The sequence below is a fragment of the Balaenoptera physalus genome, assembly GCF_965194825.1.
Source record: "Balaenoptera physalus genome assembly, chromosome: 16".
NCBI classification, from domain to species: Eukaryota; Metazoa; Chordata; class Mammalia; order Artiodactyla; family Balaenopteridae; genus Balaenoptera; species Balaenoptera physalus.
In genome coordinates this window covers 62,475,915-62,500,282 of record NC_138898.1, presented here as the reverse complement: position 1 = coordinate 62,500,282, position 24,368 = coordinate 62,475,915, and the positions used below count along the sequence as shown (strand labels likewise).

Below are 24,368 nucleotides of genomic sequence, written 5' to 3'. Positions count from 1 at the left end.
TTCGGCAGATTTTCAGTCATTTAACAGCTTTGTTCTGGGAAGGAATCTGAAGGCTTCACCAGCCTGCCAAAGCGGTCCTTGGCACAAAAATGTCAAGATCTCTTGGAATGAATGAATGACCTCTGTACTTTTGTTTATTGAGAACCATTCTAAATGTAGACCCCTACCCCCCCTTCCCTCGCCAAGCACCAATTACTTAAATCCCAATTATCCAATAAGCCTTTGAAGCTTGCACTGGGCTCCTACTGCTCTGAGAGTGTGTAGTGTTTACTCATTTATTTGGCAAACCCAGTAAATCCCTTATCCTGCATTAAGCCCCTTTGGGAGGTGATGTTTCACTTCTATGAGCCTTCCCAACCATAATTAGTGCCTTGGCCCCTGCAGTGTTATAGTCTTCTTCACAGAACTGAGTTTTATTCTTTGTGGAATTTAGCACAACTTATAAATACATATTTATTTGTATGATTATTTGTTTAATGTCCATGTATACACTGGGGAAGAGACTGCTCACCACCTAGTGGAGGCTTCAGAACTTCTATATTGAAGGGCCTAAGAGCCACTACTAGGTTGTGGGTGGCAGGGATGGCTTGGGAGCTTGCCTTGAAGCTCAATTTTCTCAGCAAGCCCATTGTGTTTATTTAGATTATATTTATACTTGGAGTCTGGTGATATTAATGGAGATATTAGCATGCATGGGAGGCAAAACCCATGACATTTTGCTACTGCCATTGTTACCATTGTATACCTAGCACTCAGAACCATGCCTGGCACGTAGACTCTAAATAAACCATGGATGGACGGAATGAATGGTTGATGAGGTGGATTCTTGGAGGGTTGGTTAGTTGGAAGGTTTACCCATTGGGGCTTGGAGAGGTGGAGAGGAGTGGTTGGTGGGAAGAGTTTCGTAGGGCTGCCAAAACAAAGTACTGCAAACTTGGTGGCTTAAAACAGCAGAAATTTGTTTTACCAGAGTTCTGGAGGTAGGAAGTCCAAAATCAAGGTATTGGCAGGGCTGTATGCTTTCTGAGGACTCTAGGGAAGGATCCTTCCTTGCCTCTTCTAGCTCCTGGTGGTTGCCAGCAATTCTTAGCCTTCCTTGACTTGTAGATGCATCATTCTAATCTCTGACATCGTTAGATGGCATTCTGCTGTGTATGTGCGTCTGTGTTTTCTCCTCTTATAAGGGCACCAGTCATTGAAATAAGGCCCACTCTCATTCAGTATGACCTCATCTTAACTTAGCTAATTACATCTGCAAAGATCCTATTTCCAAATAAATAGGTCATATTCTGAGGTTCTAGGTGGACATGAATTTTGGGGGAACACTATTCAACCCAGTACAGGTGGTTAGAGAGTTGACGAGATGGATGTGTGGAGCAATAGAAGGTAGTTGAGTAGGTGAATGGAGAGTTGGAAGGGAGGATCAAGGTCGTTGGAAGTGTGGAAGAGTGGATGGGTGAAGGGTTGTTGTATGGATGAGTGGAAAGATGTAGGATTGAAGGGATAGAGGGTGGAAAGTTGGGAGGAAAGGTGAGTGGGGATGGATGATTGGCTGGTTGGATAAATGTATAGGTGAATTGATTAGATTATAAACATCATAGTAGAATTCGTGGCATATATGTTTATCTTCTCTTTATTACCTAGTATGGCAGTTTGCATTTAGGAAGTGCTTGTTAAATATTTGTTATCTGGTTTTCTCTGCACAGAATTTCTGTTCACTGGAATGACTACTGACAGCTGTCTTAGGCTGTGAACGTCCAGGGGAGAAGGGTATATGTGTGAATTTTCTTGATGCACCGTCCAGTCTGGATCTATGTCCAGCCTAGAATGTGCTTCTGGTGCCTGAAACAACTCTAAGAAAGAAATAACATGTTGGGTATAATTCCCGCTGTTCAGGAATAAAAAATATATAAACACCACTATTTCTCAGTATATTTTAAAATCTTAAACATGATGTCAGATAAATATGCCTTAGGCATGCACAATTGCTTTCATTTTTTCAGATTGGACGGGGTAATGTTGCAGTGTTGGTGATTCTAAAGTTTGGGTATTGATTTCTGTTGAAGGTTTTATTTTGTCTAGGGAAGGGCTTAGTTGAATTGCAAGGCAGTGATTCTGGTTTTGTCTATTTAAGTGATTGAGTTTGCCAGTGCTCTTTTAATAAGAGGTTTGCAGGTTGGTGCCAGATGGATTCACTTCATCAGATGCCAAAGATCTTCTCAGATGCTTTGTCTGCTCAGAGCATTCATTAGCGTTGGTCCAGATATCTCTGATGAACTCAGAAGTCTCAGAGGAGTCATATCATTGTGGTTGAAAACTTTTCTTTGTCCTTTAAAAGAAAAGGTCTATAAATGCTAGAATATTTCAGACGTACAGAGAAGCAAAGAAAATAAAATAACAAACACCCATGTACCAACCATTCAGATTTAACAAATGTTAACACTTTTATCACGTGTATTTCAGATCTTTAAAATGTAAATAAAGGTGTTGTCAAATCCTGCTACCTTGGTTCCATTCCCTTCTCTCTCCCATCAGAGGGAACCACTAACCGGAAGCTGACAAACGTGTTTTTCCATATGTGCATGCAAACCTAAAGAGTATATTGTATTCGTATTTTCAAGCTCTTTATAAACCATACTACATTGTATATATTCTTCTGCAATTATTTTTTTATTTAATTGTATCTTATTGAGATTCATCTATATTTAAAAATATAGCTCTAGTTTATAGCATACATTGTACAGATGTATACAATTTTTACTTACCCTTAAACTGAATGTTGGGTACCTATTTTTTGTTTTTTTAAACAAGAAACAGTGAAGCAGTGAACATCCTTACACATATGAGAGGTTTTCTTAAGAATATATCCCTGTAAGTGGGGTTTCTGAGTCATAGGATGTGGGCATCTTCAGTATCACTAGAGATTGCCAGTATGTTCTGCAAAATGACTGAGCTAGTTTATGCTCCCACAGCCAAGAAGGAAAGACCCAGCTTTCTCATATTTTTTTCAAATCTTGGTATTATTAATCTTGTCCATTTTCGCTTATACGATAGGTGTGAAATGGAATCTTATTATTGTTTTCAGTTTGCATTTATCTTATTACTTGGGAAGTTGAGCATATTTTCATGTCTATTGGCCATTTGGGTCTTCGTTTCTATTGGGGTGATAATTTTTTTCTTATTGATTTGAATGTATTTTTTTATATGTCATGGATACTAATTTTTGAATCTATTAAAAGTATTGCAGAATTTTTTTACAATCTCAGCTTTTAGCTTGTCTTCCAATTTTATGTATTGGGTCTCATAATTTAAAAAATTAAGAATTTTAACAGATACGAATTTATTGAACTTTTTCTTAATAGATTTTGCTTTTTGCATTTAAAAAAATATGTATTCCCTACCCCAATGACATAAAGATAGACACTTCAGAATGTAAAGTTTTGCCTTTTACATTTAGATATTTATTCCACCTGGAATATATTTTGTATGTGTTGTGAAATAAGGATTTAATTTTATTTACTTTTCATGTGGAGAGCCAATGACTTCAGCACTATTTGTGGAATAGCTCACCATTTTCTCCCAACTTTCAATGACTCCTCAGTGATATAATTCTTTCTGGATTCTCTGCTTTGTTCCATTGGATTATTTATCCTCATACCTTTTTCATACTGGTTGGGTTTTTTTGCATTAATGTAGCTTTATAATAAGATGATTTCTGAGAGGATAAGTCCTTCTGTCTTGTTTGTTTTAATCATAATTTCCTTTTCTCTTCATAGGCCTTTATCCTTAGCTATAAATTTTGCACTCAGTCTGTCATAGTCTATAAAAAATTCTATTGATTACATTCATTAATTAATGTGGTATTGAACTTATAGATTAATATAGAGCAAATCAGCATTTGATAGGAAATCTTCCTATTCATGGACATGGTGTGTACAGCCTTTTCACTTGTTTGGGACATATTTTAAGTCATTTAGTGAAGTTTTAAAACTTCATAACTGTCTCACATATTTTTGACATTCCTGAGTGCTTTATAATTTTTTAAAAAGTATTTTCAGTGTGATAGATAGCTCTAGCCATAGATAAAACATTTTCTATTTGATAGTTACTGGTGTGTAGGCACATTATTGTTTTCTGTATATGGAGGTTGTTTTGAAAATATTCTGAATTTATTATTAGTTCTCATTATTTACCTGTAAATTATCCTAGATATTTCCATGTAGGCAACCATATTGTCTGTGAATGTTAATATTTTCTTATCTTTCTAATGTTCTTATTTCTTAAATAATCTTTCTTGACTGATTACACAGACAAGGCCTGCCAGTTCAGTGTTAAGTAGAAGTAAAATATAAGGACTTTATGTGCATCATCTGATTTAATCCTCACTATTGTCCTATGAGATGTGTCCATTTTACAGATGGGATAAATGAGACTTGGACTGATTATGTGAATAGCCTAAGGTTACCCAAATAGTAGGTAGGCTTATGGCAGCCTGGCTCCAGAGCCTTGGTTCCTAACTACTATGTAACACTGCTTAAAAAAAAATAGCTTTATGGGGAACTTCCCTGGGTCCACTGGTTAAGACTTCACCTTCCAATGCAGGGGATGCAGGCTCGATCCCTGGTCTGGGAGCTAAGATCTCACATGCCTTGTGGCCAAAAAAAAAACAAAAACAAAAAACCAAAAAAAAACCCCAAACATAAAACAGAAGCAATATTGTAACAAATTCAGTAAAGATTTTAAAACAGTCCACATCAAAGAAATCTTTAAAAAAGCTTTATTTAAGTGTAATTTATATATAAAAACTGTCCATATTTAATGTACACAATTTGATGAGTTTGGAAATATGCATACAACTGTGAAACCACTACCACAATCAAGGTAATAAACATATCCATCACCTTCAAGAGTGTCCTTGTTCTCCCCTTTATGTGTGTGCAACGCTGCCTTGTAGCCTTCTCCTTGGTACCCCTGACCCTATGCAGCATGCTCACCCCAGAGTAAGTGCTCAGTCCACCATGGCTGAGTCAGGAGATCTGGGTTTGAGTTGTTTCTGTGTCATTTAGCCAAGTACCTTTTGTCATTTGACCACTTTTGACTCATTTTCCTCCTCAGTTACCAAATGTGCAAGAAAATCCTTGCCCTTTCAACTTGACGGTCTCAGTTCTACCTACAGAATTAGTCCATGTGTCTTCATCCGCACTGCCGGCTGCCCTGCACCGGGCTGCCATCATCTCTTACCTGGACTGCTGCCACAGGGGCTAACCGCTCCTTGTGTTCTCTCTGCTCACCCCAAGTTCGTCCTCCACCCCTGCTGAAGGGAACACGAAGCTTTTCTCAGGCAGCTGCACCCCGGGACCGTGTACATCAGGCCGCTCACCCCTCTACCCCTGTTCTCAGACGTTGCTGCATAAGCAATTACGTTCTCTTTAGAATTCTAGGTGATGCAAAGACTAGCATAGCATACAGGCGAACAGGTGACCTGGCTCAGAGCTTAGATTAGAACACCATTTGTCTTTTAAGGGCATGAGGTTGAGGTTTTTACCTGGAACTCTTTGAGGAGACCTCTGGCTCCACTCCTTCCTGGCCCTGATCAGCACCACAGGAGGTACGATTTAGATGAGGTGAAGGGGTCTGGTCTTGGCTCCATTCTCTCCCCAGGCCAATCCAACTTAACGCAAGTTTTGGTCTCTTAAAATTCCCTGTGAACTTGTTGCTTTGCCCTCTCCAAAGACATCAGTGACTCTGCTCTGCTTGTGGCTTAGAGTCCACAGGAGAGATGGGATATAGCAGGAAAAATATAGGCTTTAGAGGTGCAAACGTTCAGACTCCGATCCCAGTTCTTCTCTTATTAGCTGTCTGTCTCTGGGCAAATTAAATGAAAATGGGACATCCTTATAGGACTTTTGTGAATATTAAAGTGATATATGCAAAATGCCTAGAGAGTCTGATATGCAGCAGATGCTCAATAAATACACATTACCTTCGTTTTAGCCTGACATGTAAAGTCCTTTAGGTCAAATGAGCCCTTCAGTGGTATCCTCTGCTACTCACCTATGGAAACCACCTGACCCAGTCCAGCTGATTTTCTTGAATTTGGAAAGTTCCAGGTGAAATGCCTCCACCCCACCCGTCCCCATCTCCTCTTTCTGCAAGCGTGGCCCTGAACTGTATCACAGTCACCTGTGGGGCTTGTTCAACGTGCAGATTCTCAGGGTTCACCCAGACCCACTGTCTGATTTTACTGGAAATGGGACCCAGTGTCTGCATTTAGTAGAAGCTCCCAGGTGGAGACTTGCTGCCTTGACAAATCCTTCTTTACGTCTAGCACGTGGCCCACGTCTTCCAGGAGGTCCTTCCCACCAGCCAGCCCTGGGTGACCTTGCCCTCCCCTCCAGCTGTGAGACAGGTTGTGTCTTTGCCCACTCCTCTCCCAGGCAAGCCAGTGTCATTCCTGTCCCCTCAGGCAGATGGTGAGCCGGCTGAGCCGGTGTCTTGTTTCCAACTTGACTCTTCCCGTTGGACAATAAGTAGAACTTAGCAAGAGCATGGCAGGGAGCACAGGCTTCGTACTTATCCAGGTTCAAGTTCCAGCTCTGATCTGATACACCTGGCTCAGCCTCCTCAGTCTGATTATTATTTTTTTAAGTTTATTTTTATTGAGAAATAATTAACATATAACTTTGTGTAAGTTTGACGTATACAACATGTTCATTTGCTACCTTTATATATTGCAATATTGATTATCACCGTAGTGTGAGCTAACACCTCTGTCACCTCACATAATTATCATTTCTTTTCTGTGGTGGGAACAATAAGACCTAGTCTGTTAGCAACTTAGAAGTTTATAATACAGCATTGTTGTCTATAATCCTATGCTGTGCGTTATATCTCCAGGACTTATTATGTACTGGTTCCAAGTTTGTATCCTTAAACAACATCTCCCCAATCCCCACCCCCACTTCTGGTAACCACCATAGTACTCTCTGTTTTTATGAGTTTGGCTTTTTTAGGTTCCACTTGTAAATGATATCATACAGTGTTTGTCTTTCACTGTCTGACTTACCTCACTTATCATAATGCCCTCAAGGTTCATCAATGTTGTAGCAAATGGCAGGATTTCCCTTTTCTCCGTGGCTGAATAAGAGTCCACTGTGTGGATAAACTACATTCTGTGTATCCAGTCATCTGTTGATGGACACTTAGGTTGTTTCCACATCTTGGCTATTGTGAATAATGCTACAGTAAGCATGGGAGAGCATGTATCTCTTCAATACACTGTTTTCATTTCCTTTGGATAAATACCCAGAAGTGGGATTGCTGGATGATATGGTAGTTCTGCTTTTAATTTTCTGAGGAACCTCCACACTGTTTTCCATAGTGGATCCTCAGTCTTAACTTTAAAGTGGTGTTAGCTTTGTCTACCTCGCAGGTCTTGAGGGGAAGATTAAATGTAATAGGTTCTTTGAAAAGTAGTTTCCTTTTCTCTTCTATTCCATATGCGGAATAGCTTAGATCATCACGAGAATACATCTATCATTAGGATTATATTTGTGTTATTTTCCTCCACAGTAAGATTTAATAGCCTCACAAATTTCCTGACAACATTGTTTTTGGTGTGCATGATGTTGTCTTCTGGCCTCAATTCTTGTCCTTTAGGGACTTATCTTTTCAGTCCATTATGATTCTGCAGTTTTCCTACTGAAGTCATCAGTAAAACAGGTAGCTTGGGATCTCTCAGCACAAATGAAAGAGGTTTTGTTTTGTTTTGTTTTGTTTTTAGCATTTGATGGTGATCTGAGAAATGAAAATGCATCGTTATGATGTCCACATTGCTGCAAATGCAGTCTTTATAAGATACCCATCTAACTATGTCACCCCTCTGCAATGTAGACAGGTTTTGGGAAACAAAAACGCTACAAGGTTGAAGTGGAGAGGGGAAGTGAGGAGAGAAAGCCTTTATGGACTGAGACATTTTGGGCCCCATTCCATAACCTGGGGAACGCTCGTTTCTGCAGGGCACAGTGCTGGGGTATGTCCGCATTTGGGACACTGATGTCTCAGGCTGTTTCCCAGGACAGAGGGACTATTCAGCAGGTGAGGATCTATCCAGGTACATTTTTTGAGTATTAATTCAAGTTCAGAAATCCAGGCAGTTTGCAAGCAACACATCCCCAAATATGTCTTCACCAACGAAGGCTGGGCTTGTGCTTGGGGCAAGTGGGAGAAGCTTCCTTCTTGCTGTTGTTGACTGTGTTTGGAAATTGGTGGGCAACCGAAACTTATTCCTGCAGGAAGGTTCTAGGAATCAATGCAAAATACATGCCTGAGAATGATCCCTACTGAGGAATGAGGTAGCTGGGCTGTTTATACTCCCGTGCCCATTAGTCATCAGTTAAAGGCTGTTCCAGGGTGGAGTGTGCGTGGTGGATCAGAAGTGTCCAGGCAAAGAGGGGCCTAACATCTGCAGAGTTGCTCTCTAACAAAGATGCAGGTGTTGGTTCTTGGAAGTCAAGCTGGCCTTGCTGAAATGGTAAGAAGATCTGAGGGCATTTCAGTGGAGAACCAACAGCATCTACATCAGGTGTGGGACTCAAGTCTGTAAAACCATGGAACAAAGTGAGGAAGGCTAACAGGAACTAAGGTCCTAATTCCTAAAACCAGATAATAATCTTTGAACCAGGAACACAATAATAAGCAAAGCTAACATGTATTAAGTACTAATGGTATGCCACGCATTTTGTTAGGCTTTTTGCACTCATTATCTTATTTAAGTCTGAAGATGCTCCAGAGAGGTAGGCTTTCTCATCCCGATTTTCTGGATGAGGAAGCTGAGATTGAGACAGTAATGCCCCCAGGCAAGTAGAGAGGGGAGCCTACATTTGAATCTAAATCTATGATCTATTTGCTACCTAATAATGGTTATGATAGTTTTACAGTTTAAAAATAAATGATTGTTTATGTAAGAATGTAAATTCCTTAAAGTCATGGAATAAATCTTTTCATCTGTATGTCCCCATTGTCTACACCAGTGTTTTTCAATGAGGGGCAATTTTGTCCGTCCGGGATGAATGTCCCCCCTTTGGCAGTGTCTGGAGACATTTCTGGTTGTCATGACTGGCCAGGCATGCTGCTAAATATCTTGCAGCACAGGATAGACCCCACAACACAGAATTGCCCAGCACAGAATGTCAAGAGTGCCGAGGTTGGGAACCTGGTCTACACACGCTGAATATTTATTGTCCATCTTAGTGGAATGTCTGACTGTTGGGTGGTGACTGTAGATGTGCCGCTCTTCAAAGGGTGGAAGGGGCTGAAAATGAAATGATACTCGTGAAGACTTTAGAGTTCACCAAGCATTTTCATATGCACTATCTCATTTGATCATCATAAAATCCCAAAGGAGTGCAGAATTGATGGGATTACAGTTGTAAAGATGAGGGAAATTAAGTGACTTCTGAAGATGCCAGAGCTGTGTGTATGAACTGCTGCTTGAACTTAGCGCTGTCTGACTCAGAATCCAGGGCTCCTTATCCCACACAGCTTTTCAGTGCATTTAAGGGTGATGTTTTGATCTACTTATGAGTGAGAGAGGCAAAGTGGGTGGTTATGGAGAAGACAGAAAGATGTATCAGTTAGGATGATTGTGGCTGCAAGTAATGAAATCCCAACTCATATGTTTCATTAATAAGGACATTGTTATCTCATGTAACAAAAATCTTGCGGTATGGCGGCCCTTGGGTTGGTTAAGTTACATTGGGGAGCCATGACTTAAAAAAATTTTTTTTCATCTTCTTCATCCCTTTTGTTGGCTGGCATCCTCGGGGTGTTTATAAGATGTGTGCTACAGTACCAGGTGTCAGATCTAGACATGTCAGCAACCAGAAAAAGAAGAGGGGCCTTCTATTTCATAGCTTCTTAAGAGTGAAAAAACATTTCTTAGAAGCCCTCAAGGTGCCTTTCCCTGTGTCTCATTGGTCAGGACTGGATTACATGCTTACATCTAAACCAACCAATCACTGGCTAAGGCAATGGGGCTACCATGTTGGTTTAGAGCAGTGGTTCTCCATGGGGGCAGTTTTGTCTCCCTCTACCCTAAGGACAATGTCTGGAGATATTTTTCGTTGTCACAACTAGGTGTGTGTGTGGATGTTGCTACTAGTATCTAGCATGCAGGGGCCAGGGATACTGCAAAATATCCTACAATGCACAGGAGAGTCCCCACAGAAAAGAATTATCTGGTTCAAAATATCAGTGGTGCAGAGGTGGAGAAACCCTAGTGTAAGGCAAAAAGGATTTATTCCCGAGCTTCATGGAGGAGAGGTAGACATCTGAACAAAATGGAAGCTCCATCAACATGGAAGACGCAGGGGCATAGAACTTGGAAGGACCACCAAGATGATCTGCTGCAGAAGGACTTTTTGCACATTTTTTGTGACTAATGTCATAGGAGACACATGCAGTTCTTTTCTGCAAAACATCTCTGGATGCCTCTGCCAGACAGTGCTGTGGCCTGAACGGGCCATTGGTCTGACCCAGTCTGGCATTGCTTATCTCCATCAGGCTTGCTGCCAAACCCTGAGGATAGGATGTCACCTCTGGAAGGAGATCAGTCAGGATTAATTGATGGTGAAGCTGTGCCCCACTTTGAACCTCTCTCTTCTGCAGCCTGAGCTGTGCAGACCAGTTTCCAAGAGGCCTGAGATGAAACCTGTGATGCAAAACGATGTGAACTAGCCAGAGACCCCTGGTGAACATAAGGGAAGGAGGAATGTTTTTAACTTGCTTCTTTTGGGTGGAAAGAAATAATTTCCTAGGAGAGGGTATCTATATTATTATTATTATTATTATTACTATTACTGGTGTCTGTAGTTTTAAAAATGCCCCTTTGTCATATTGAACTCCTGGGATACATTTTCATAGGCCAAACCTTATCAGAAGTCCCTGAGTCAGGTCTGCAACCTTGCAATGCAAGGCACCAAGGGAAGCTTTGGCCAGTTGGCAAGGAGCTGTTGCCAACTTGAAGAAGACTATGACATCAACTAATGGTGCCCCAAAAATGTTTTTCAAAAGAGTTATTTTTGTACCATTTTCTGCCAGGTGATTATGTATAGTAAATGTTTAATTCAAGACCAGTTTCTTTGCATTGCTCAATAATTCATTGGTCGTTAATTGGGGAATGGGTAACCCATTTAATGCTTAACTAAACATAACAGTTGTCACACACTTATGTGCAAATATTTAAATGCTTGCCTTGAGGTTAGAGACACAATGGTGAAAAGAATCCATTCCTTGCTCTTGGAAACTCACAGTCCAAAAGAGAAGGCAATTTCAAACATACTGTTGCATTGTAGTGGGCTGAGACCTGTGATAACTGTTATAGAAACACAGCAGACACTGGGTATCATTTGAATCAAAAATGTATTCATCCATTTCATCAAGATTTATTTGGAGAACAGTATAGAGGTGCCGTAAAAAAACTAAAAATAGAATTACCATGTGACCCAGCAATCCCACTACCTGGCATATACCGAGAGAAAACCATAATTCAAAAAGACACATGCACCCCAAAGTTCATTGCTGTTTACAATAGCCAGGTCATGGAAGCAACCTAAATGCCCATCAACAGACGAATGGATAAAGAAGATGTGGTACATATATACAATGGAATATTACTCAGCCATAAAAAGGAACGAAATTGGGTCATTTGTAGAGATGTGGATGGACCTAGAGACTGTCATACAGAGTGAAGTAAGTCAGAAAGAGAAAAACAAATATCATATATTAACACATATATGTGGAATCTGGAAAAATGGTACAGATGAACCAGTTTGCAAGGCAGAAATAGGGACACAGATGTAGAGAACAAACGTATGGATACCAAGGGAGGAAAGCGGGGCAAGGGTGGGGGTGGGATGAATTGGGAGATTGGGATTGACATATATACACTAATATGTATAAAATAGATAAGTAATAAGAACCTGCTGTATAGCACAGGGAACTCCATTTCACTGTACAGTAGAAACTAACACAACATTGTAAAACAACTATACCTCAAAAAAAAAAAAAGATTTATTGAGCTTCTACTAATACCAACTGTTGGTACTTGGGGAATTGAAAGTATGATTTTTTACGTACCTGATTCCCCAAGAGCTTTTCAGGAGCAGATAATCATAAAGCAGTAAGTTTCCTGTTTTATTAAAGGTATATACAGAACACAATGATAGTCTAAAAGCAGAGTGACTTACTTTGGGGGTTTTGAGATTTTGTTAAGAAAGACTTCACAAAGATTGAGCAAAGGCATGAAGGAAAGAAGAGGTATAAAAGCAGGCAGGCAGGTCAAACTTGCCAATGCAGCAAAAAGCCATATCGACATGATTTCAAAAATAATATTGCAGCCCCTTCCTGTTGATCAGACGAGATGAAACTGTATATTAGGCACCCACATTATGCCTAATACTTTGATACCTAGATTCAGGAGCTGAGCAAGAGAAGAATTTGGCACAGGGATTTGATCTTAAGAAGCAGACAGCTGGGCTGATGGGGGCAGGTTAGGATGCTTGAAACAATTTGAAAACCCTTTAGCATTAAACTGTATGTTTCCGGTTATCAATGCAGTAGGGGTTCAGAGCAGGGAGCCTACACCATGGGCTAGAATGGTTGCAGAAGTGTTCCCAGCTGACATAAGTGAAGGTTGGTGGTGCCTTTGTATTGAGAAATAATACCTTATACAGTGAGAAGTGGAAAATCACATCAGGACCTGTCCAGCCTTGGGAGGCTACAGGGCGGAAGGCGATGCATGGCTCTATGCAAAGCTAAGGAGTTAGCATTTCAGGTTTGGACTTGCTGCTCAGGTAGTCCTGGCTGCCTTCCTGAGTGAATCTTGGGACGCTATCTCAGCATGACATTTTCGTTGTCAGCGTGGTGTGTTGGAAAGAATGTGGACTTAAGAGTTCAACAGGCATGTATTGAATCCAATCTCTCACTAGCTCTGTGACCTGAGACAAGTTATTCAACTGCTTTGAGCTTCAATTTCCTCATTTTTAAAATAGGGATGAGAATACCCAAATTGTTGGATCCTGGAGAGATTAGAAATCATCTGCAGGAGGTGTCATAGATAGTGCTTAATGTAAAATACAGGTAGCCCATTAAATGTAACTCTTTGAATGAGTTGGGATGTGTTTACCTACAAGTAAGAGAACTTTGACTCAAAGTAGTTTATACAGTTTATAAGTTTATTATCTCACATGACCAGAAACTCTGAAGTAGATCAGGCTTTGGAACTGGTAGATTCAGTGGTTCAGTGTCATCATCAAGAACACAGCTGCTTACTTTCTCTACCCTACCATCCTTGCTTTTGGCTTCACTCATAGGCTGGTACCAGAATGATTTCTGAGGTTTGGGGCATCACATCCAGCCACAAATGTCTGGTAGCACAAGAGAGACTTTGTCTTTCTCTGGCCCCCTTAGGAGTGAGTAAGTAAGCCTTCCCTAGAACCCACCTCTCCCTTAGCCGCTTCCTCTCACTGTACAGCTTTCCAGGATTGGATGAAATTCCTGAACCATGTATTGATGGAGGGTATTAGTTAACCATTGGTGTATAATAAATTATCTCCAAACTTACCATTTTGAAACAAGCACCTTTATTTCACAGATTCGGTGGGTCAGGAATTCAGGAGCAACTTAGTCGGGGGATTCTGGTTTGGGGTCTTTCACAGGTTGCAGTTATATAAAGACTGGACTGAGGCTGGAAGACCTGTGACCAAGATGGCTCAGTCCAGTGGCAGTGGGCAGGAGGCCTCATTTATTCGCTTTGAGAACCTCTCCATGGGTCTGTTTGAGTGTCCTCATGTTCATGGCAGCTGGGTCCCTCCAGAGTGAGTGATCCAAGAGAGACAGATGGAAGCCACAGTGCTTTTGTTGATTTCATCTCAGAAACCACCTACTTTCACTTCTGCCGCATTCCATTCATTAGAAATGAATCACTGAGTGCACAGGAGGGGATCAGGCCCCACCTTTTGAAGGGGGAGGAGTGTAAAAAATTTGTGGACATATTTGAAAACTACCAAATGAGTACTGCAACAGAAATTCCATATTGTCTGAGAACAGTTTTCTCAGGTCAGGGGTAGAATGCATGTTGGGGAACCAACCACAGGTCTACCATGCTATTACTGTTACTAACAACATAAACAACCCACTGGAGCGCCCACTGTGTGCACCTCATTGTTCTGGGTGCTGAGGCGCACACAGGGATGAGTTAGACATGGACCCTGGTAATTATGGTACAGAGGGAGTATAAGATGTGCTGGAATGACATTACAATACAGAAGCTAAATGGGCCCCAGGAGAGGGACAGATAAAGTGCCAGAAGGTGGGTGTAGATCACAGGCGGAAATGGTTTACTTCCAGTGAGCACATTCATGGAGAGACTTCATGGAGGAGGTGTGATCTGAACTGAGCTCCACGGAAAAGGTCAGAGTTACACATTCAGCGATGGGGATTGAGATTGGGGAAGAGCATGATCATACCAAAGGTGTCAGCTAGCATTTATTGAGCACCTAATAGGTACCACATGCTGTGTGTGTGTGTGTGTGTGTGTGTGTGTGTGTGTGTGTGTGTGTGTATCTTTTAACCCTTATAACACTCCTGGGAGGCAGGCAATATTATCCCATTTTCCAGATGAAGAAACAAGCTCAGAGATGTTAAAAGTGATCTCCCAGAGGACCTGTAGGTAGTAAGAGGCCCCACTCAGGTGCTTGCCTAAGGGATAATTGTGTTTCAGAGAACTTGGGGAACAATGTCTTGCCTTAAGAAACTTGGCTATCTTGTTCAAAGTCAGGCTTTTATATGATAATTTAGCTTTAGGGAGTAGGTACAGCAGAGTGAGTAATCTCTTTATAAAAGAATTTGTCATTTTATTGAACCTTTACTGAAGATTCTCCCTAATTGTCAGGCCACACCCCACCCAGTGCTTTGAAAATATGATTCAAAATTTATTAAGATTAACTTTGCATACCTCTCCCCCTGGAATTCCTACTCTGCATTATACCTTTTGTAGGCTGGGTTGTTGGAACAATTAGCTTGTAAAAATTCACTTGTAAAACTGGGATAGTCTCATGAAAGAAGTGAGGTCTTTAAATTTGCTTTTTGTTTATTATAAAAGTGATAAGTTTTATTGAAGTAAAAATTAATTGTTGTTAATTAACACCTGGAACTCCTCCCACTCAGATAAGCACTGTGTAGGGGAAGTGCACATTGGAGGGAGAGGGGAATGAGTCAGCCGTGGTTTCTTTGTCAAGATGGTTTGGTGTCAGGTAGAGGCTGGGAAGGGCTTACAGGAAGCACAGAGAAAACTCCCCTCCCCAAACCTGAGACATAAGGGAATGTTACAGCCTGAGATTGCTCCTGCCAAACAGAGTCAGGATGCCTCACCAGGGGCACTGTGGGGCCTCCCAGTCTCCCCCCCATCCACAGCTGCATCCTCCCCACAGCTGCATCCTTCCACAGCGCCATCCCACCACAGCTGCATCCCTCCCACAGCTACATCCCCCCACAGCTGCATCCCCCCCACAGCTGCATCTCCCCACAGCTGCATCCTCCCCACAGCTGCATCTCCCCACAGCTGCATCCTCCCCACAGCTGCATCTCCCCACAGCTGCATCCTCCCCACAGCTGCATCCCCCCCACAGCTGCATCTCCCCACAGCTGCATCCTCCCCACAGCTGCATCTCCCCACAGCTGCATCCTCCCCACAGCTGCATCTCCCCACAGCTGCATCCTCCCCACAGCTGCATCCCCCCCACAGCTGCATCTCCCCACAGCTGCATCTCCCCACAGCTGCATCCTCCCCACAGCTGCATCCCCCCCACAGCTGCCTCTCCCCACAGCTGCATCCTCCCCACAGCTGCATCTCCCCACAGCTGCATCCTCCCCACAGCTGCATCTCCCCACAGCTGCATCCCCCCCCACAGCGCCATCCCCCCACAGCTACATCTCCCCACAGCTGCATCCTCCCCACAGCTGCGTGCCCCCCACAGCTGCATCTCCCCACAGCTACATCTCCCCACAGCTGCATCCTCCCCACAGCTGCATCTCCCCACAGCTGCATCTCCCCACAGCTGCATCTCCCCACAGCTGCATCCTCCCCACAGCTGCATCCTCCCCACAGCTGCATCTCCCCACAGCTGCATCCTCCCCACAGTTGCATCTCCCCCACAGCTGCATCTCCCCACAGCTGCATCCTCCCCACAGCTGCATCCCCCCACAGCTACATCTCCCCACAGCTGCATCCTCCCCACAGTTGCATCTCCCCCACAGCTGCATCTCCCCACAGCTGCATCCTCCCCACAGCTGCATCCTCCCCACAGCTGCATCCCTCCCACAGCTGCATCTCCCCACAGCTGCATCCCCCCCACAGCTGCATCCCCCACAGCTGCATCCCCCCCACAGCTGCATCCTTCCCACAGCTGCATCCCCCCCACAGCTGCATCCCCACAGCTGCATCCTCCCCACAGCTGCATCCTTCCCACAGCTGTATCCCCCCCACAGCTGCATCCCTCCCACAGCTGCATCCTCCCCACAGCTGCATCCTTCCCACAGCTGCATCCCCCCCACAGCTGCCTCCTCCCCACAGCTGCATCTTAGTCTCCAGAATGGCTTTTTGAGGAACAGAGGCAGATGTAAAGAGAATTAGAGGCACAAATGTATGAGTGTGTTGTATGTGTATCTATGTGAGTGTGTGTGCAAGAATGTGTCGTGTTTTGCCTGTGATATGTGTGTTTATGTATGCGTCGTGTGTGTGGTGTGAATGTGTGTGTTTGTGTGTGAGTGTGTGTGTATTTGTGAGTCTGTGAGTTTGTGTATACGCTGTAGGTAGGGTTGTGTGTTTGTGTGAGGGTTTAAAAGCACCTATTTGTGTGTGTGTTTGTGTGTGGGGGGAGCACATATGGTTTGCCTATGGTGTATGTGTTTGTGTATGTGTAGTGGGTGTGTGGGTGGTGTGAATGTGTGTGAGTTTGTATGTGTGCTGTGAGTGTGTGGCCTGTGGAGCAAGGGCTTCTTTCTCCTTCAGCCCAGCTCTTTGGCAGCTGAGAGAAGAGACCGATTTCTGTCTGGCGCCGGGTTCTCAGAGCTCTTGGCAGAGACGTTCTCCTCCCGCTGGCCGAGGAGCCAGGAGCTGGGCCCTTGCGCTGACCCCTGGCCCTTCTTCTGGAGGTGCCCCTCCCCTGCCCCTCCAGCCTCTTCCCTCTGCTGCGCTCGGCTTTAGGGGCCCCAGTGCTCTGTAGGTGGCAGCGTTGGTAAGCCTGGCTCCCATCCTTGCTTCTGGGATGATTAGCTTTAGCAAACGTCTTTAAGACTTAAGCTTTCTTGCCTTAAAAAAAAAAAAAAAAGTCTACCTTTTAAGGTTTAAAAAAGAAAAAAAATAGAAACCTAGAGAGTGTGGTTTTAACAAAACAACATCTGAGACCCCGGGGATGGAGAGAGGATTTGGTGCCAGGCTGGAGCGTGAGTCATATATGCTCCTTCTATGTTTGTACATTCTTATTCATATTCACCTTTGAGTGGTGAGTGTGAGAACAGCTGAGAAAACATGCTGGATTCAGGGAAACCTCCTTAAGTCCCGGCCCCAGGGGGCAGGACCACCCTCTTCCTGTCTCTTTTCCACTCACTTGCTTTTTCATTTACTTGATCCACAAACAGAATGGGAGCCCCCCTCCCAGGCAGGCCCTGTGCTAGCACCAGAGGCACATAATAGAAGCAGACGTGGTCCAGGCTGATTTGGGGGAGACCCAAAGTAAACGCACAGTGAATTTGCACTGTGAGCGATGTGGTAAAACATGGACATTGCACCATGGAACCTGGAGGAGGGGCCAGAGAGCCTCCTGGAGGCTCTGCCCTGAGTTTTAAAGGACCAGTTGGAATTATCTAGGCCAGGGGACATTTGGCAATGTCTAGGGACATTTTTGGTTATCAAAACTGGAGGTGGGGAGGAATTTCTACTAACACCTAGTGGGTAGAGGCCGGGGAGGCTGCCCACCACCCTGCAGGGCACAGACAGCCCTGCGCAAGGCAGGACTATCCCAACCCCGAATGATAGCGGTGCCCTGGTCCAGGCAGAGCAGGAGGGAGAGGCATTCCAGGGAGTGTGGTGGGGACTGAGAAAAGCTGCAGGATGCTGGCCTTGCCTGGGAGGACGGCTAGGTGGCGGGTGAACTAAGAAATGGGAATCGAGACATTGTCATGTGCAGAATAATGAAGACCCTTGAATGCCCTGCTGAGGAGTTTGGACAAGGGGGAGCATTAAAGCGTTTTAAGCGGGGGAGTGCCATGGTCAGATGAGCTTTTTAGAAAGACCAGGCTGCAGACTGAGAGGCAGGTGAGATGGTGCGGGGCAGGTGAGATGGAGCGGGGCAGGGCTGGGCCTGTGGGGAGGCAGGGAGTGGAGGCTGTTAATGCAGCCAGTGGAGAGGCCATCACTGTGTTTCCATAGAAGGGCTTCAAATCCGTTTAGTTAACTCAGTGAGGTGGAATGTGGTTATATAACAGGGTTGTTTTTATATTTCATGAAGAAAGCTTTGGGAAGAAAAGCCTTGGTGAGATGTGTGGCCAGCGTTTCTCATGGCTACCAGTGCCTTTTCATTTAAATTACCTGCCAGGTCAGCGCATTGCATAATGACATGAGCCATTCACTTTTGCTCACCAGAGCAGAATTCTCCAGCAGCCCAAATTCTGATGCTTGGATTGGTGACGAGGGACATCTATGAGATGATGTGTCATCAAGGCAAGTGAGTTGTTTTTCTCCACAGTATGCATCCTCCAGGGATCAGAGATTACCTGACAGGGTGTCAAGAGTTGCACTGTGTCCCCCTCCCAAATATATGTAGAAGTCCTTAACCCCCAGGACCTCAGAATGTGACCTCATATGGAGATAGCGTCTTTACAGAGGTGATCAAGTTAAAATAGAGCCATCAGGATGGACCCTAATCCAAAATGAATGGTGTCCTTATAAAAAGGGGAAACTTGGACACAGAGTCAGACACATACACAGAGAAGATGATGTGGAGACACATATAATTTTTTAAATATAGTAAGTACTAATGTTTTTATTATGGCATAAATGGGAGAGTGCTATCTGCAAGCCAAGGGACACCTGAGGCTACCAGAAGCTGGGAAAGAGGTATGGAAGAGATTTTTCCTCATAGCTCTCAGAAGGACCCAACCCTACCAACACTGTCATTTTGGACTTTTCACCTCCAGAGCTATGAGAGAATAAAATTCTTCTGTTTAAACCACTCAGTTTGTGGTTCTTTGCCACATCAGTCCTAGGAACTGTTTACAATCAGAGTAAGCAGAGTGATTAAAAAGGAGGAGGGCCTCCTGTATTTCAGAGAGACTCTTGATCTCAGTAACACAAGGGAGGGGTTATCAGTGGGGAACCTAACAACCATTCAGTCACCACTTTCACCTGAAGCAGGAGGCAGAAAGGAAATTAAATTCCACAGAGATCTGTGGATTGCCTAATGCAGTCGTCCTCAAAGTGTGGTCCCCAGACCAGCAGCATCAGCATCACCTGGCAGGTGGCGCTGATGGACACTCAAATCTGAGAGTCACTGGCTTAGGTGTGGCAGACCCTGGAGAAGGCAGGGGGTGCTTCATGGGGGAGGCAACACCTGAGATGTGCCTTGAAGGATGGGTAGGGCTTCGGGAAGCCATCCACCTATGCCGAGGTTCTGGCCCATCCTGCAAGCGCTTCCGGCCAGTGTTGGTTGTTGTGCCTGGGGCAAGAGGAAAAAATTAAAAAGGGGCAGAAAGTGGACCCATCTGCCTCTGTCTCCTCTCTGCTCAGTGACCCGGCAAGGTGGGAGGAGGAAGATGCCTCCCGTCTGCCTTCCTCACGGTTGGCCGCTGGGCTGGACAGGGCTGCAGGATGTGCCTGTCTTGGGGGGCAGTGAACAGGCGTGGACTCAGCGCACAGAAGGCTGCGTCAGGAGGAATGGGGGGTGGGGGGGGACGGAGCTCTGGGGAGGACTGACGGTGGTATCCCCTTAATGCTGGTGGCACATGCCTTCATGTGGCCTGTCTCCCCTCCTGGACTGCACATGATGTCTTGTTTACATTTGAATACCTAGCACCTGGCTTAACAAAAGCAGAGCTTTCATTTCTGAGCATTTTACATATGGAGTAGATATGACCATCCCCATTCACGGATTTGAAAACTGTAGCTTGGAGGGGTTAGGAGACTTGCCCAAAGGCGTGAAACCTGTCAGGGGCAGATCACGGTCCTGGTTTTTAAAGGCCTCTCCAACCCTCTACTCTCAGTTTTATCCTACCATATCTCCCTATTTATTTTCGTCATTGAATGTGTAGCGCAATTGCCAATTTTCTTACGTGTTTAGTGTCTTAGTGTCTGGCTGTCCCCCCAGGCTCTGAGTGCCCCTGTCTCTTGGGTTCACCTTGTATCCCGAGTGCATGAGCGGCCCCATCACAGAGCCAGGGCTCCACAATATTTGTTAGCAGAATGAATGAATGAGTGAATGAATGAATGAGTAAGTGAATGATTTGAACCCAGGCCTGTCTGACTACAGCTTTACTCTGCTCTCTGCAGAGTTCCATGTGGTAGAATCTTGGTAAATGCTGATGGAATTGACTTACAGCCCAAAGTTGGCATGTCAGGTGAGGGCACCAGGTATATGCACCTGAGAAGGTCACCAGAACTCATCCATTACAGGTATAAACATATGCCCAGGAGTGCAGGGAAAACTGCACCCATAGGTGCAGCCCAGCTGGGGCTTCGTGTTTCCTGGGAGCCTGGTGTGCTGGAGGGCATGACATGATGATGGGTTCAAGGGACTCCTCACTGGGCAAGGACACTGAATATTGGTCTCTTTCATGCAGGTGGAGGCCTGATGTTCAGAGTTTCAGCTGGGAGTCAGCAGAACATGTGACGAAATCTTTGTAGGCCTCAGTTTCCTCATTTGTCATTTGTGTGTGACTTTACCGCTGCTGCAGGATGGTTCAGAGCATGGACTGGAGTTAGAATGCCTGGGTTCACACTTGGAGTTCACCACTTTCTAGTTGTGTGTCTACTGGGAAGTCCTCTTTCTCCTCCATGCCTCAGTTTCCCCATCTGTACAATGGGGAGACTGATAGGTTGCCAGGGATGAATGTGTTAATTTATATAAAGTACTTAAAATACACAGTAAATGCCCAACTTGCTGGTTTGATGAGAAGATCCTGTGAGATACTGACTTTTTTTTTGAATTTTTGAATTTTATTTTATTTATTTTTTTATATAGCAGGTTCTTATTAGTTATCCATTTTATACATATTAGTGTACATATGTCAATCCCAATCTCCCAAGATACTGACTTTTAATAGTGCAAAAGGCTACTAAAGAAACTCAGCAGACATGGTATCTGGATTAAAATGTCTGTGGAAGGTTTCGAATTCAATGGATCAGATGAGAGACCTAGAGGTGGGCAGGCCCGAGTACTTAAACAACCACTTAATTTGTACAGATTGTGCGCATTTCTATTTACGAAGCATCATCATAATTTATCTCACGGAGGCCTTCCATCCCTATGGTGTAGCTGTCATTGCCCGAGGCTCAGAAAGCTTTAAGTAGCTTATTCGAAAGTCATGTTCATTTAGTTATTTGTTCACGTATTTCTTGAAAACCTTCTGTGTGCTAGGCTCTGAGAGTAAAAATAAGAGTAAAAACTATGCTTTCTCTGCTCACCTGGAGCGTATAGTCTAGAGGGGGAGGGGCAGATATGAAAAAAGTGTCACCCCCATAAACATCCAATACCCTGTATTCAGTACTGTAGAAGCACGAGGACTATGAGAGCAGATGCTGGGGGTTTGGCCCACTCAGGGAGGCCAGAGAGATTGCCTGAGGATGTGGACTGAAACTTTGATATGAAGACTCAGAGAGGGTGACTGGGAGAGAGAAGAGTGTTCCAGAAGGTGGGAACAGCCTGGGCAAAGGCTCTGTGGCAGGAGGGACTGGAGCAAATGAAGGTCTGAGCAAATGCTGGAGATTCTGGAGGTTGGAGGGTGAGGATAAAGGTGGCAGGTGTGAGAGCGTACAGGGACTTGCAGACCATGTTGGGGAGTTGCATCATTATCTTAAGATCAGAGAGAAAGCAATGAAGATTTCCAAACTGTGGTGGGAGGCAGTGGTGAGCATCTGATTTACCTTCCAGAAGCCTCTTCTGACGGCCACATGGAAGACTGACTGGAGGGGAGCAGAGTGTGTGCAGTAAGTTACAGCTGCTGGGTGGCATTCATCATTCAGCCTGAGATAGCTGGTGCCCTATTGGAGGAAGACAGACGGCAGAGACAATCAGATGCATAGAGACTGTGTCGCGGAACAGTGTGGGCTGAGAAGAAGCACTGAAAGCAGGTGTCTCAGTCCGTTCAGGCTGCTCTGACAAATGGACTGGGCGGCCTGAACAACAAACATGTATTTCTTACAGCTGTGGAGGCGGGAAGTCCACGATCAGAGTGTCAGCAGATTCAGTTCCTGGAGGACCCTCTTCTTGGCTTGCAGATGCCTGTTTTCTTGCTGTGTCCTCACATGGGGGGGAAGAGCAAGAGAGAGAGAGCAGGAGAAAGCTCTCTAATGTCTTTTAATGTATACTTTTTTTAAAAAATTTTATTTATTTATGGCTGTGTTGGGTCTTCGTTTCTGTGCGAGGGCTTTCTCTAGTTGCGGCAAGTGGGGGCCACTCCTCATCGCGGTGCGCGGGCCTCTCACTATCACGGCCTCTCCTGTTGCGGAGCACAGGCTCCAGACGCGCAGGCTCAGTAATTGCGGCTCACGGGCCTAGTTGCTCCGCGGCATGTGGGATCCTCCCAGACCAGGGCTCGAACCCGTGTCCCCTGCATTGGCAGGCAGACTCTCAACCACTTTGCCACCAGGGAAGCCCCTCTAATGTCTTTTTATAAGGACACTAATCTCATTAATGAGGGCTCTACCCCCATGACCTAATTACCTCACAAATGCCCCACCTCTTAATATCATCACATTGGGGGTTGGGACTTTAACATATGACTGTCCCCCAGGACATGCAGTCTATAGCATCAGGGCAAAGAATAGAAAGTATTGGCTGCCGTTTAGATAGGAAAGACCTCTTGAAGTGAGGGTGGCAGCCATGTGAATGTCTAGGGGAAGAGCAGTCAGGTGGAGGGCACAGCAAGTTCAAAGGCCCTGAGGTGGGAACAGACTCTGTGTCTTTGAAGAACAGCAGAGAAGCCAGTGGGCTGGAGAGAAGGAATAGAGGATATATTCAGCGAAGTAGCGGAAGCAGCTCATGTGGGGTCTTGAAGGCCACGTTGAGATTTCAGATTTTATTCAGGGAGTGACGAGAGGCCATTGGAAGCTGGAGAGCTGGGAAATGATGTGAACTGAGTGGCAGAAGAAATCTTTTCCTCTAATCCCAGGGACCCAAACCACCTTCCCAAGTTCAGATGTCTCCCTGGCCTCATGAATGTTAGCATATTTTTATGTCAGCAGCCACTGTTGTAGAGCCCCCCCCGAACAGTGCATGAGACATAAAACCAAAGAGGCTTTACTTAAAAAAAATTTTTGGGGACAAATTATAACCTTGTTTATTGTCTTTCCTACTAGAATGTAGGTACCTTGATGGCATCGACTGTGTTTTGCTCACTGCTAACTCCCTTGAGGCTTAAACAGTATCTGAGATTGTAGATGTCAATAACTGCTTGCTGAGTTAATAGATGATCACCGTGCACTTAAGTTTCTAAGTAATGTCTCTTGGCCTGAGAGCAGAGAATCAGTGAAGAAAGAGGAGGGGGAAGGCTAGAAAGAAGAGAAAGATGGGAGAGGCTCTTCTGTAATTCACCAGTATAAAAGGCCAAAAGGAAAAATGTCTGATGCTTAAGACAGAATGCAAGTAGAAAGTATCCATGACGAAAACCTTTCCGTCTGAAAATGCCAGGTCCTGTGCAGGACCTTCCCAGGATGTGGATTTCCAGGTGCCAGCTCAATTACCCACGGTAGGAGAAAGTGCAGGCAGGAGACCACAACTAATACCCTCTGGGTTTCACCCCCCGACCCCCACCCCGTCCCCATGGCAATGGTGAGGCCTGAGCACATCGCTGTGGAGAGCTGTGGCCACACCACTTCAGTGCCTCCCAAAAAGGCAGCATCTCAGTTGTAAAGATGCTGCTCATGCAGTCACATCACTGTCTGGAGCAGAGGAGGGGGAAGGAAACCCAGAACGTGTCTATTACACTTTCTGCCAGAACTGACAGTAATATTGAGCGACAAGAGAAATGCCATTGTATAATATTTAATGGTTAAAAAAATTCACCCAAGAACGTGAAAATGACTTGGAAAGTGT

At 44.5% G+C, this 24,368-nt stretch overlaps 1 protein-coding gene across 1 annotated transcript in view; it reads left to right on the top strand.

Moving 5' to 3' along the window:
* The window catches only part of GRIN2A (glutamate ionotropic receptor NMDA type subunit 2A), a 390,901-nt gene that overhangs the window by 112,326 nt on the left and 254,207 nt on the right, over window positions 1-24,368 (top strand). The gene's annotated exons all lie outside the window — the stretch shown is intronic.